The following is a 14,110-nucleotide window of genomic DNA, read 5'->3' on the forward strand; positions in this document are numbered from 1 at the left end:
ATATATGTATAATCTCACACACACATTTTTTTTATCAGGGCTAAATGGATGGCTAACTTTTGAGGTCAGTGGATATCCCTACTCTCCACATCATATTGAACACAGTACTACCCTCAACTCACCAAAAATCACCAGAGACCCCTCGTCAACAACTTTTCAGTCAACTTTTGTTGAAGGAGCCGGTATAATAATTCTTGCTTGCCAAGATTTTCTGACAGCAGCACGCTGGCTTTATATGGCCCGACACTGCCCTTGCAAACGCCTGCAGCAATAAAACTCCACCCATAAATCATAATCCTGCTATAATAACATTACATTCATAACAAGCATTTACTGAAAAGTAAAAAAAAACAACAATCAGATAAGATACCGGAGACGCCTATATTAGAAGAAGCAGAAAACTGATGGGGACACGTTACCCCGATATGAATTTTGGTGTGTGACAAATATATACTTGTTCTCAGACCATAAAACATGACCATCTAGAAAGATTGATATAGTTAGTAGGATTAAACCACCTCAATACCCCTCAGGCCCTTTGATTAGTTACACCATTTCTGGAAACGACATCTCCAGGGACCAGAAAAGATTGCTGTATGTGCAGCTCAGTACCTCTCGTTTGACATTGAAACTGCCCAAGTGCTTAGATAGATTTTCCAAATCGTGGGACAGCAATGTGTGTTGAGGCTGAGAATGCAAGTGTCACGCTAACCTCTCCCACTGCCAACACGGCCCATCACCAATATACTACAAAGAAACCGCTGCTTGAAGATTCATCAGAATCCAAGAGTCCTGAGTGTGCCAGATTCCTATTACCTTGCTATGAGCTTTGGTTCCTTCTGTTGGCTGCTACGTCACCTACTGTATCCTGTAGATTCTTTCCCCTTTACATAAATAATGTGTTTTGGTGATGGTGACATATGCCCTGTTGATTCAGCCTGAGTGCTGGATCCGCTTCACAGAACATGCCAAACGTTTAAAAACATCAAAAACAAAAAAAATGAAAATTCATTAAAAAAAAAAACCCCCAAACAAACAAAAAAAAATCCTCATGGCCACATGTTGCTGCACTGCTGAAACATCCAAAGATATAACAGGGCATAAATGAGAATAGTAAACCAAGATAAAACTTGTCAGCAAGCACTATAAGTGATGAGATAATGAACATATCTTTTTCTGATGACATTTGCCCCACGGCTTCTATTGACCAATAAAAAGGTAATGTACAATCTTTCTAATGATTTATATAGATATATACACTTTGAAAGGATCCGCTTCATGTAGATAACTGCATATTGACAGTCTGGATGACCCACAAACTATACATAGAAACATGAGATGAAAATATAAACAAACATGGGAAGCCATATTTGCTCGTTACATCCTACCTTACAGTTACAGCTGAACTCCAGGTATAAAGTATTCTACATACTTACTGGGGGTCCAGCTTGGATCAATGTAATACATGTATATATGTAGATATACGATATACCTGGACAGTCCACAGGGATCCTGTAGAGCACTGTAGGAGCCACCGCTACTTCAGCGATCTTCCGGCTGAGCATGCCTCCTCTGCTCCGAAAACACAGGGATCACTCGCTCGCCACAGCGGCCATTTAAATAACACCTAGTATTATCAATGAATGTCAGGTGTTCTCTGACTGGAAGAGGGGCGAATCATGACATTGCCACCCCTCTTCAAATCAGAGGACGCCTTGTATTCATTGATAATACTAGGAGTTCTCTGAATGGGTGCTGTGCCAAGCCAGTGACCTCCTGTGTTTTCAAAGCAGAAGGAAAGCGGCTCAGCACAACACCAGTACAAGACCCAGATGGTCACTGTAAAGCACTGTAGTGCCTCTGACTACTACAGTGCTGTACAGGATCCCTGTGGGCTGACCAGGCATATCATATGCATACCTACATTGCTCCAAGCTGGACCAGTGCAAGTATGTATAATACTTTATTCTCGGAGTTCAGCTTTAAGCTGGCTATACACCCCAAGATTTATCGTGGAGCCCTGCAGGTTGAACAAGCGTGGATGGACGAATCTCCACTACCAGCTATTGTATACCGACAGTCAGCACCGGTAGCTGTAAGAATACTTGAACATTGACAGTTCATTGGCTGTAGTCACTGTGCGGTCCACAATTTCTCACCCGGCATGAAAAACAAAAAAACTTTTGCCAAGCCAAGTGGTGCTGGCAGGGCCCCCCATGGACTAAAGTAAAGTCCATGCATCAGGAAACAGTCGAAATCCATGAATGGCCAGCTTAGGTCCACACTACGCTTGTGCTTTACTAAACATTCTTACAACGCAATGCATTTTGGAGAGCCTGCATATGTAATGAGCAAAGTTGTAGTCATTTACAGGTAATTACTAACTATATACAGAAACAATTTCGCTGCAGCGATAAAATGCTTCTGTAAAACGCTGACACTAAATATTGCAACTGCCAGCCAGGGGCACCGGGATCGCTTAGCAATCAGGTGGCGTTCTCCCCAGTCCCTTGTATCAGGGATACAAGGAGGGCTTTGTGGTTTGCAACACATTGCTGGTCACTAATCAACACATCACAAACACCGCCTCCCCGAATCACAAGTGTAAACTAGAGGCGGGGCTAAAAACTGATCTACAGCTGGGTTTATCAGTGGCCAGGATGCTGCATGTCAGCTGTGGTTCTGCTCCAGCAAGGATATTTTAAGGCTTATACTAATTTATATTCAGTGAAGTTCACCAAATTAATTTTATATCTGCAGCTACCCTGAGAAAAAAAAAAAAAGGTTTGATTTTGGTGTATATATAAAAAATATGACAAAGTTCCCCTTTAAAATCTGTGCATGTAAATGAGTCACTTTTGTGCTTCACCAACAAAGTTCCCAAAAAGTGGCCTCTGTACTAGCTCAAGCCAGGAGCTGTGTTGTATGTACAAAGATTGCTGCCCAGTTTCCCTGACATCAGCCAACTCAGCAAAGTCCTGCAGTCCAGCCGATAATGTGCTATTGTTCATAGAGATACAAATTAAAAAGACATTCACTTAAAAGAAAAATAGAAATGCACCGAAATGCAAATTTAAAAACCGAAATGTAGAAAAATGTCAGACCGAAACCGAAAAATATTTTTTATTTTAAATTTCGCACATTTTTTCAAATATTTTATATTTATTTTTTATTAAATATTTTCTACTTTTAGGGGGTTTAAACAGACCCCTGATATTTCCTTTTAAAATAGAAAAAGAGATTGAGGACACAGAGTCCTCAATGTCTTTTCCTGCATCCCCTGTTATGAATGAATAGGAATCCTCTATACCAGTGGTTCTCAACCAGTGTAACCTCAGGACCCACATTTGTCCTTGGTCATGAAGTTGCGACCCAAGTTGTACTGCACGTTTCGGGTGATCGAACTGTGGGTGGGAGGTGCGTTTGGGGTGTCAGTAAAGATCGACCCAGTCTCCATACCTTGCAAGAACTGGAGTGGATCCTCAGCCTGGGGTCCAGTGTGAGCTGCTGTGCTGTGACAGAGCTCCATCCATATGTGCATTGCTTGTACAGCTCCCTTGCATACCCTGTAGAGATGCCTGGAGCCAGAATGTGACATTCTGGTCCAGGCAACTTTACAGGACACGTGAGGGAACTGTACGTATGGATGGAGCTCCCTCACGGCCATAGACCCAGCCCATCCCACCTCAAGCTGATAATCGGCACGGGGCAGCATATTTTAAATGGCTGTTTGGCGTGCAAGAACTGACTGTGCTGCAAAAGGAGGAGGCTGAGGAGCCTCGCACCTAGAAAAGTGGAAGCAATATGGTGACCCACTGAACCAGTTGAGAACCAAGGCTCTATACTGAGTGTTCCTGTTCATTCATAACATGAGAACAGAGTATGTTTACTATAACCACAATCATGAATGAGTAGGTGATGTAGAAGACTTCCCATTCATTCCTAATTGGGGACACAGTAACCATACTCTATCCTCAATTATCTACAAACACTCATTGATCAATGTGTGTTTTTACTCACTCTCCTTCCTAACTTGCTGTCACAGGAGGCTGAGCAACCGTTGCGGGAGTAGAGCTCAGCCTCCTGTGACAGCGCTGGCTGTCTCCACCCACACACAGCTCTGCCTATCTGTGACAGAAGTCTGAGCGGTGTGGGAGGAGAGACGCTGGCGGCTCAAAACGCTCAACTCCCGCAGCGCTCATCCGCCTGTCACAGTTTCTCTCCTCCCCGCTGGGACACAGAGCAGCGCCAAGCTGCAAAGGAGATAAATCACGGATGCACCGCTGTACCGGCCAGAAAATGGCTGTGTTAGGAGTCTCCTAAACTTAGGCGTAAACCATATGCCAGTTCTGATGTAGTTCCAAGCAAGATCTTTGCCATTCGTTCTCTGCATCCCACACGGCAACAAGCACTTCTTCTCGTCTTTGCCCTGCTCCTGGGCACACAAGAGAAAGTCAGTACTCATGATGCCTGTCATTAACCAGAGACTGGACCAGTCATCTTCCCCTATTAATGTACCAGACCCACCATCACACTTGTTACTTTCCTCTTTTGACCCAGAGATGGTTACAAAGCTTTTCTCCGACACCCACCTCACCACTTGCCCACTGGACTCTGTTTCCTCACCACTACTCCGGTCACCCTCTTACTCACATTTTCAATCTTTCCCTCTCTACTGGCATCTTTCCCTCCCCTCTAAAGCATGCCCTGGTCACCCCAATACCCAAAAAACCCTCACTAGACCATACCAACCTCAATCTCAGACCAATCTCCTTACTCCCATTCACCTCCAAACTCCTAGAACTTATCTACAGGCACCACCTCGCTGATAACCTTCTGGACCCCTTGCAGTCCGCCTTTCGCCCCCCTACACTCAACTGAAACCACCCTCCTAAACTCACTAATGACTTACTGTTAAAAACAATGGTCACTACTCCTTACTCTTGCTATTAGATCTTTCTGCTGCTTTTGACACTGATGACTACCCGCTCCTCCTCAAAAAAACTCCACTCGCTTGGCCTACAAGACTCTGCTCTCTCATGGTTCTCCTCCTACCTATCTAAGCACTCCTTTAGTGTCACCTACAAATCTAACTCCTCCCATCCTCTTCTTCTTTCTGTAGGGGTCCCCCAAGGCTCTGTCCTTGGATCCCTCCTCTTGGTCAGGTAATAACCTCACATGGCTTCCAAATATTTCTCTCTACTCCACAACTCACCCACTCTGTGTCATTGCGTGTCACTAATCTATTAACTGACATATCAGTCTGGATGTCACAACACTTCTTAAAACTAAATCTGTCAAAAACTGGACTTGTGATATTTCCTCCCACTGTGCACCTTCCCCCAACTTCTCCATTGAGATTGATAACACAACCATGCATCCCTCCCCCCATGCCAAGGTCCTAGGTGTCATCCTTGACTCAGACCTCACTTTTCTTCCCCACATCCAATCACTATCCAAATCCTGCCGCCTTCACAACATCTCCAAAATGCGCCCCTTCCTCACCAATGAAACCGCTAAATTACTCATCCACTCCCTTGTTATCTCTCGTCTTGACTATTGCAACTCCCTCCTCATTGGCCTTCCACTACACAGGCTCCTCCCCTCTTCAGTCTATCCTGAATAGTGATGGGCTCAGGCGTGTTTGCAGCTCCACGTGCCGAGCCCGCTAGGAAACTGACAGAGCCAATCACAGGCACTGAGACATATCCCGATCTCTACAGCTGCGGACCGGTATAATGTCTCAGTGCCTGTGATTGGCGCTGCGGCGCTGTCAGCTTCCTGCTGGGTTCGGCACGTGGAGCTGCGAACACACCCGAGCCCATCACTACTCATGAATGCAGCTGCTAGACTCATTCACCTGACCAACCGCTCAGTGTCTGCATCCCCCCTCTGCCAATCCCTACACTGGCTTCCAATAGCACAAAAGGATAAAATTCAAAATATTAACAACGACTTACAAAGCCATCCACAACTCTGCCCCCGGCTATATCTCAAACCTTGTCACAAAGCATCACCCTAACCATCCCCTCCACTCTTCCAAAGACCTTCTGCTTCCCAGCTCCTCGTCAACTCTTCCCACGCTCGCCTTCAGGACATCTCTAGAGTCTCTCCCGTCCTCTGGAACTCTTTACCCCAACCTGTCCAACTATCTCCCACTCTGACTGCCTTTAAGCAATCCCTTAAGATTTATCTCTTCAAGGAAGGCTATCCCACCTCAACCATCACATCCCCACACAGCTACCTCCTCATGTATCACCCCCCCCCCCTCCATTTTAGATTGTAGGGCCCTCCTTACCATCTTGTCTTGAATTGTATTGTGATTGTAATGTCTTCCTTATATTGTAAAGCGCTGCGCAAACTGTTGGCGCTATATAAATCCCGTATAATAATCCAACCCTCTTCCCTACACAGATATGGTCACAAATTTTTTTTTTTGGTTCCAGTTTCTAAAAAGGTTGCCATGGTATTACTTATTCTGCTATACACTCTGGATATAATGATATCTTCTTGATCTTTGTGAAATGTCTATATGCTGGGTATAATTTCCAGTATGAGTTCTTATTCAGTATGTATGAACACAGCAGCACTTCTCTTCTCCTGTTATACTGGGTGTAATACACAGTATCTGTTCTCATTCGTATGTATGGACATTGCATGGTACCATTTCTTTTGTCATGTACACCGGGTGCAATTCCCAGTATACAGTTCTAATCCACTAAGTGCACTTTACAACTTCTTACATCTACCCCTTAAACTTTTCTCTGCCACCAACGCAAGGCTTAAGGCAGAACACAACTGTTTCCAGCTGGCCAGCTTAGTAGGCCTTACGTCGCTGACTTTCTCCCTTCTGCTTTAGTGACCATGAACTTATATCAGACCGGTTACTCCGACGATCCCCTTTAAAATATTAGCTGTCATCAGCGGCTGAAAAGATGCTGATGAGAGCTATTAACAAAGATTCCTCCCCTGGGCTCTGCGGGTCTAAAGGCCACTGAGGTCATCATGTCTAATGCAGGTCCACTGACTTGCATTAGCTGTGATGATGCTAAGGGGCATTCCACAGCCGGAAGGAAGGGGAGAGAGGCAAGTGCCAACCTCTGCGGGACCAAGGATCAGGTGAGTATGTCTGCTGTATTTGCCTCACCTCGGAAAATTAGTTCTTAATCCTTCCAGTGTGGGGGTAGCCCACCGCAAGGGTAGGTTTTTAAAATTCCTGGAGTACTGGCAATTAGTTTTCACTGCGTGCTGTGTCTACTTCCACAGATTGGTGCCTGTAGCATCTGCCAGGCATTCATGCAGTTCCAGCAGTACATTCCTATGGCTCTCAATCAGGCTCCTACTAATGAGATAAGCCAATAGAAAGCCTGTGCAGGAGACTTCAAAGAGCAGCCAGTTTGTACAAATCATAGGTGTTCTGACATTTGTAAAGCACATAAAATTAGTTTATGCAACTTCCTCCAAAACTTATCTTTCCGTGGTTTATTCCTAACCCCATACTTACTGTTATTAAGAACCCCAGCAAGATTTTCAGCCAACAAATGTCACCGGATTTCTGAGAAACCGGTTTATTACAAACTGAGGAAATAAAGGGAAAGAAGCCAAAACGTGGCGCTGTAGCAATGTTTTTTCCAAAGGAAATACCGGCTACTGGGAGTATTGAGGTTTTAAAGAGCAAACACAGCATGCTTGGAGTTAAAGGACAGGGCAAACTTATCACTGTGTGTGACTGCTGACCCAGCCCTGATAAGGGCAGTGATGCTACAGATTGTGTAAAGTCAGACCACCACTGCAATCATGAAGGAAGAGTCATGTGATAAAAGTCAGAGAGATAAGAAATCCTTAATAGACTTGAGAGAACCTTATTAAAAAGTCATTCAGTATTTTCAAGGACAGTTCAGGAACATAATCGGTGTAACACACTGTAACGTGGTACAAGCAGTAATGAACTGAATGGGTTAGTCCGTCAGCCACTTAAATATGGGTGATCACTTGTACAACACTACAATCCTTCTTCACACTATGATCGCAAGATATTTTAATACAAATGTACCACGCAACATTTAAAAAAGGGACAATCTCAAGGTACGTGAATATAACAGATTTAGAGATTCCTCCCAATCAAAAATTCTGATTTCACAGAAGTTGACGGCCCCAAGATGACCACAGATGGGCAGCCAGACGCCCTCCTGTCCTTGAACATATAGGCAGCCACCACAGCAAGGCGCTGAATGCCCCAAGATGACTACAGATGGGCAGCAAGACGCCCTCTTGTCCTTGACATGTAGGCACCCACCATAGCAAGACGCTGAATGCCCCAAGATGACTACAGATGGGCAGCCAGACACCCTCTTGTCCTTGAACATGTAGGCACCCACTACACCATATCCCACTGAAAAAAGAGGCACACATGGTGAGGCGTTTCCTACCCTGAGAACTGGCAAATTCAAGGAGTTTTCCCCAAGTGTGAATGTCCCTGTGTGAAACAGAGTGCTTTAAAAGGGTTTCTAAAGCCTCCGATTTTTTTTTGCTCATATCTACTGGTAGCAAGCAGTAGATATATGCAAAAAGGTTGTTTTTTTTAAAACCCGCTTTAACAGCGGTTTAAACTTACTTTGTTATCGCTGCGCGCTCCCGTGCAGAGAATCCGGAACTGTTCGTGCGGACGCAAGGCACCTTGGAGCGGGCGCATGCGCAGCTCGGATTCTCGGCCAGGAGACGGAGCAGAGACGCAAGGTAAGTCTATGGACACGTGCACCCGCCTGCAGACACCGCTGGATCAGAAGTTCCTGCAAGCAGAGAGGAGTCAGCGCTGGATCGGAGAGCCGCCGCACCGCTGGAGGGACAGCCATCAGGAAAGAAGAAGATCGGATTAAGAGACATAATTTAAGGTAAGTGCTAACATTAACATGGGGGGGAGGGAATTTTTTTTTTTTTTACTTTAATGTCACTCTAAAGATCAGAATGGATCACCAACATTCTCATGATCTATACATGAGTAAATATGAAAGCTGCCATTGTTAGCTTCTATTGAAAAGCATAGGCTCCAGGATCACCACATAATCATTATTTCATTACAAGGTAAGTCACTGACCCAAAACAAGCAAGCTGCCAGTGAAGTCTTAACACCACGACCTGCATACTTGTTGCAGATTAGCGACTTTCACAAGTGTGGTCCAATCGGGTCCGCCTGTCAGTTTTTCAGGTGGACCACACTGGATGCCCAATGTTGGTCTATGGTCAGCCGTGTCTAAATGGACGGGCGTTCGTTTATACCCAGTTACTCCTGACTCTGGCCAGGTCCGGAAAACGGAAGGATCAGAGATCAGTTTTGCTGGACCGGATAAGGGGTAATCTGATGTGAACAGATACATGTCTGCCTAAATCTGATTCCTCATAGACCAACATGGGGTCCGGCAATTGTAGTTTTTACCTCCATTGCAAGATAGAAGAAAAAAGTACAAAGACCCGCATGTCAAAGTGGAGACATCCGCTCCATACTGCTCTGATCCGTGCACAGATCCCCTCCTGATCACACCGTGTGAAAGGGGCCTTAGTAGAAAAGCAAATATAAAAGGTGCCCATACACTGCACGATTATCGTACGATAATTGTATGCGATCGGTTTTTCGTACGATAATCGAGCAGTGTGAACGGAGACGTGCGACCGTTTCTACTGTACGGTCGCACGTCTTCTGTCGAACCAGCATGTTTGAAAACCAGCCGGGAATCGTACGATTCTCGGCTGGTTAGAACGGCGATCGGAAGACAAATGCGAACGGGCCGGTGTGCGCACGCGCACACTGCCCGTTCAGCATTGCGGTCATCGGAAGCCCGCCCCTCAGGAGGGCGGGCTTGCGATGATTGAGAGTGCGATCTGCCTGTCCAAGATAGGCAGATCGTACGTTTTTTTAATCCCTGTACAACCATCGCAAGACTAAAGTCTTGCGATGGTTGTAGAGTGTATGGCCACCTTAAAGATGGCAGGGGCCCAAGATGGCCCCAGGGCTTGTGCCAATCCCAAAGAGCAGCTCCTATATCTCTATCCTGACGGGCCCCATCTTTAAAAGGAAAACCGAACTGGAAAAACCATAATGGCTACTAAAGCCGACCTATCCTTGAGAAAACTTACTGCCTGGCTGTCATGGCTTCAATACTCTCCAAGCTAAATTTATTACAGGTTATGCATTTACAATCTAAGCTCCTTGTCACACACACTAAGGCCAATGAACCTACCAGCATGTCTTTAGAGAGTGTGGGGGGAAACTGGAGTACCCAGAAGAAACCCACCTAACATGCAAACTCCATGCAGGCAGCATCCTGATCGGATTCAAACAGAGGACCCCAGTGCTGCTAGGCAGGGGTGCTAACTACTAAGTGACAGTGCTGCCCACCTGACACAAAACATACATGCATGTCAAATCCTTGTGCCGTGTACATCATGCTTATGCCAAGACACTCACTCAGGAAATACACAAGTAGCTGGATCAGCACAGCAGCCAGCCAAGTAATGTTTTCTGAAGTCACTAACAGTAGTCTATTTTTATCACTCTCGTGGCAGGTTTTCCACTGCCGAGTTTCCGAGCCCAGACCGTGCTGTGCTAGGAAAGTGTTCAGGCAGCCTCAGAACTATTCACCAGCTCATTGCAAACAGCTGATCAGCAGAGATATGTCCTCCCATGGGTCAGCAATTCAGAAGACACCCAGTTCCATAGGTCATTTAAAAAAAAAAAATGTACCCTAAAGCACGAGCTGGACAAAGTAATATGGAATTCAGGAGCCATCGGGAATTTTTAAAATCCATCACCACTGACACTTAAAAAAAACGCAGACGTTACACATGTCTGTGATTTTTAGAGAGCATTGGCGACCTGGCTCCTGGGATGTGTCCAGAAAAATTAATTATATGAATGTAAATTTGTAGCCCTCATTCACGCCTACAATGTTGGTGCGTTTAGGGATTCCTGCGCAGGAACCCCTAAACTCCGGTTTACAAGCGGCAGATGTCACCTGTTCAAGTTAATGATTGGGTGACAGCGGTGTTTGAAAGCTTCAGAACAGTGACACTGCATGTAATTGTATGTGATACAATTACATGTGGTTAGGAATCAATCACTATCCATGGATGCATCGATCGTGCGTCCAGGGATAGGGATTGATTCCTAACTGCGTGTAATCATATCACATACAATTACATGCAGTGTGCCAGCGTTATGAAGCTTTCAAATGCGGCCGCTGTCACCCAATCATTAACCTGCATGGGCGACAGTTGTCATTTGTAAATGGCAGATGTGGAAATTCTGCTGCAGGAAATAGCATTTTCCTGGAGCAGGAATCCCTAAAAGCGCCTACATTGTAAGTGTGAATGAGGGCTTATAGTATATTCACAACAAGTGACAGTGCCTGAGAAAAGCACCCCCCACACCTTAGGAAAAGATACTCCACTTTCCCCCGCTGCTCCCTCCTTTACAGTATCCTGCACAAAATGCCCAATGCTTCTGGGTAGGAAGACGCATGTGACCACCCCCATGCGTCAGTGCTGAGGTCTACTGACCAGATGCTAGGCCCAAGCCCTGTCACATGATCAAGTGGGCATAGTTCATGAATCAGAAAAGTACTAGTGTCTTTTACAGTAAACTTGTCACTTTGACCCATTCACAGCAAAGTGACAGGTTCTCTTGGTAAGATAACCCGACACACACACACACACACACACACACATCCCGTCAGCTCCTTCTGACAGACAGGCACCCGCAGCCTCTTTCCCTCTAAGCTCTGCCACAGTCCGCCACGGTCAGAGGCGCACTGATATCATCACATATAATGCACGGCCCACAGCCCTACATTATACGCAAGGACCCTGAGGGACAGTCCACAAGGGTGTGAGCGGGTCTTTAAAAGGAGATTGTACCTTCACCAGCCACCTTCACTTACATCTACACAACGGACTGTTATGGAACACATTCCATACCGTCAAATGACAACCAAAATTGTGCCAAAAAGACTTAGCAAACTCCTCCCCCAACAATCTATGACGTGGCTCGGCACATGCAGCCTTTATATTTAACCCCCGGGCTCAGACTTCAACTTGACCTAGGGCAGACATTAGAGGTTGACAAGCAAGACGCTTCCTAGGCCGCCAACTCGTCGCCTAGCAACACACGTGACGTCACGCCTTCAAGGGCAAACCGAGAGTCACCTAGCCCAAAGCCGTGACAGTTACGCTGCGTCCAAGCACAGCGTCCATGGCGCCGGCCCCGCCCAATCTACCCGGAAAAGCATTTCATTGGCCGGGAGGCGGGGCAGCGAGTGATTCTATTTTTAAACCAGTCAACGCGGCAAGCCCGGGATTGGTCGGCAGTGCATGTCAATCAGCAGGCGGAGTGTCCATTCATCACAGCGCAGGAGAGCGGCTGATCCGCGAGAGAAAGACTTCCAAATACAGCCATGGGCTGAGCGTTTCTCCGCACTGCCCCTGTACGGATATAGACCGAGCACAACATGCACAATGGAGCTGTCCCAGCCAAGCAAATCACAATGCAAAAACTGCTATCAAAACACATCTGACTAAACACTACTGTGCAATGTCAGATCATCTGCTGAAACATGAACACGGCCGGATAGGTCACCCGACCCCAAGGGTGAGAGTTAAGACACTGACCCCTGGGTCCGCAGCTCCACCAGCACTGTGCAATGCAGACAGAACAGCACCTAATGCGGTAATAGTAGGGTCACTTCCCTGTGCACTGCAATGAGGGCCATCAATCTCTGATCACATTAATATCCCAGGGCACAGGTCTGTACAAAGCATGGTCAATGCAACGGCCTGGCACTGCACTAAATCTGTACAAAGACAGCTGGTAGTGTGCTGCAATAAGGGTCATCACATGATTAGTGTCCCAGGACACAGGTCTGTACAAAGCATGCATAGTCCACTGCAATGAGGGTCATCATTAGTGACACAGGTCTGTACAAAGCATGCATAGTCCACTGCAATGAGGGTCATCAATCTCTGATCACAGATTATTATCCCAGGACAGAGGTCTGTACAAACCATGGTCAATGCAGCAGCATTGTATGGGACATGACCTGTCAGAGGCCATTATTAACCTGGGCTGACTTGTATCAGGTCACTTTTCCCAAGGCATAAGCAGGATCAGGGCACCATATGTGAGCAGTCACCCTGATCAGGGGGTGCTCATCCATTCCCAGACTTGTGCAACCGATCCACATACACAGGCCATGATGTACAGACACAATATGTCTGCACTGGGCTGCACAGTGCAGGGATGTCACCCTGCTGGTCCTAGGGGGGCATTAGTGTGACCATCACTGTGCACAAAGCGTGCAAACCAGCAAAGTCATCTATATAGAGGAGCAACTCCCGTATACAGAAGAACATTACCCTCCAATTTCGAGAGGATCACCCCAATCCCTATGCAGAGGATTATCAATCCCCACCCTTCTCCTTGTCCCGGGGTATTGTTTTGTACCACGAGATAGAGCCCCCTCTCCACACATATGGTACCCCGTGCAGCCGGGGCATTGTGCAGCATGCAGAGCTCTGCCCTTCCCCCGCACACAGGGCCTGTAGAAATCCGGGCCTCTCACCTGAAAAAGCCGCTGCTGGGGGACTTCGCGCCGCCCTGCAACTCCACTCGGCCGCTGCAGGCAGGGGGACTGAGAGCACCGGCTGCTGCTCAGGACACTCAGCGCCCCGGAAGAGACTGAGAGGAGAGCGGCTGCGGCACGTCACATGTCCCTGGCCCCGCCCTTCTCCTGCCCGGGCATCCCGGAGAGAGAGGCCGCCGTGTCCTTGGACGTGATCTGTGTGACCGGGGACCCGGCTGTGCTCATTCCTCCACATATACAGGAAGACTTCAGTGACTTTAAAAAGTGTACATGAATAAAAAAACATGGTATGTCATAAAATACACAGATGCTGCACATTTTATCATTAAAAACGGCCCTTGGCTCCATTCAGTGACTTTGTCTAGGCTGACATGATGTTATTAGTCTTCTGCACGCAGGAGTAAGCATTTCCTCAGTCTCCCCTCCCCCAGACATCAGCCTGCTGCACGCAGGAGTAAGCATTTTCTCAGTCTCCCCTC

At 46.6% G+C, this 14,110-nt stretch overlaps 1 protein-coding gene across 1 annotated transcript in view; it reads right to left on the reverse strand.

Annotated features, from left to right (window-relative positions):
• Window positions 1-13,767, reverse strand: part of NNT (nicotinamide nucleotide transhydrogenase) — a 120,002-nt gene extending 106,235 nt beyond the window's left edge. The window contains exons 1-2 of the mRNA XM_018562314.1: window positions 13,640-13,767; window positions 2,374-2,379 (exon numbers count right to left, since the gene is read on the reverse strand). The gene's annotated coding sequence lies outside the window, so the exon portion shown is untranslated. The remainder of the gene's footprint in view (window positions 1-2,373; window positions 2,380-13,639) is intronic.
• Between the last annotated feature and the right edge of the window lie 343 nt (window positions 13,768-14,110).

Source organism: Nanorana parkeri, unplaced genomic scaffold (genome assembly GCF_000935625.1).
Source record: "Nanorana parkeri isolate BGI_ZX_2015 unplaced genomic scaffold, ASM93562v1 scaffold571, whole genome shotgun sequence".
Lineage (NCBI taxonomy): Eukaryota > Metazoa > Chordata > Amphibia > Anura > Dicroglossidae > Nanorana > Nanorana parkeri.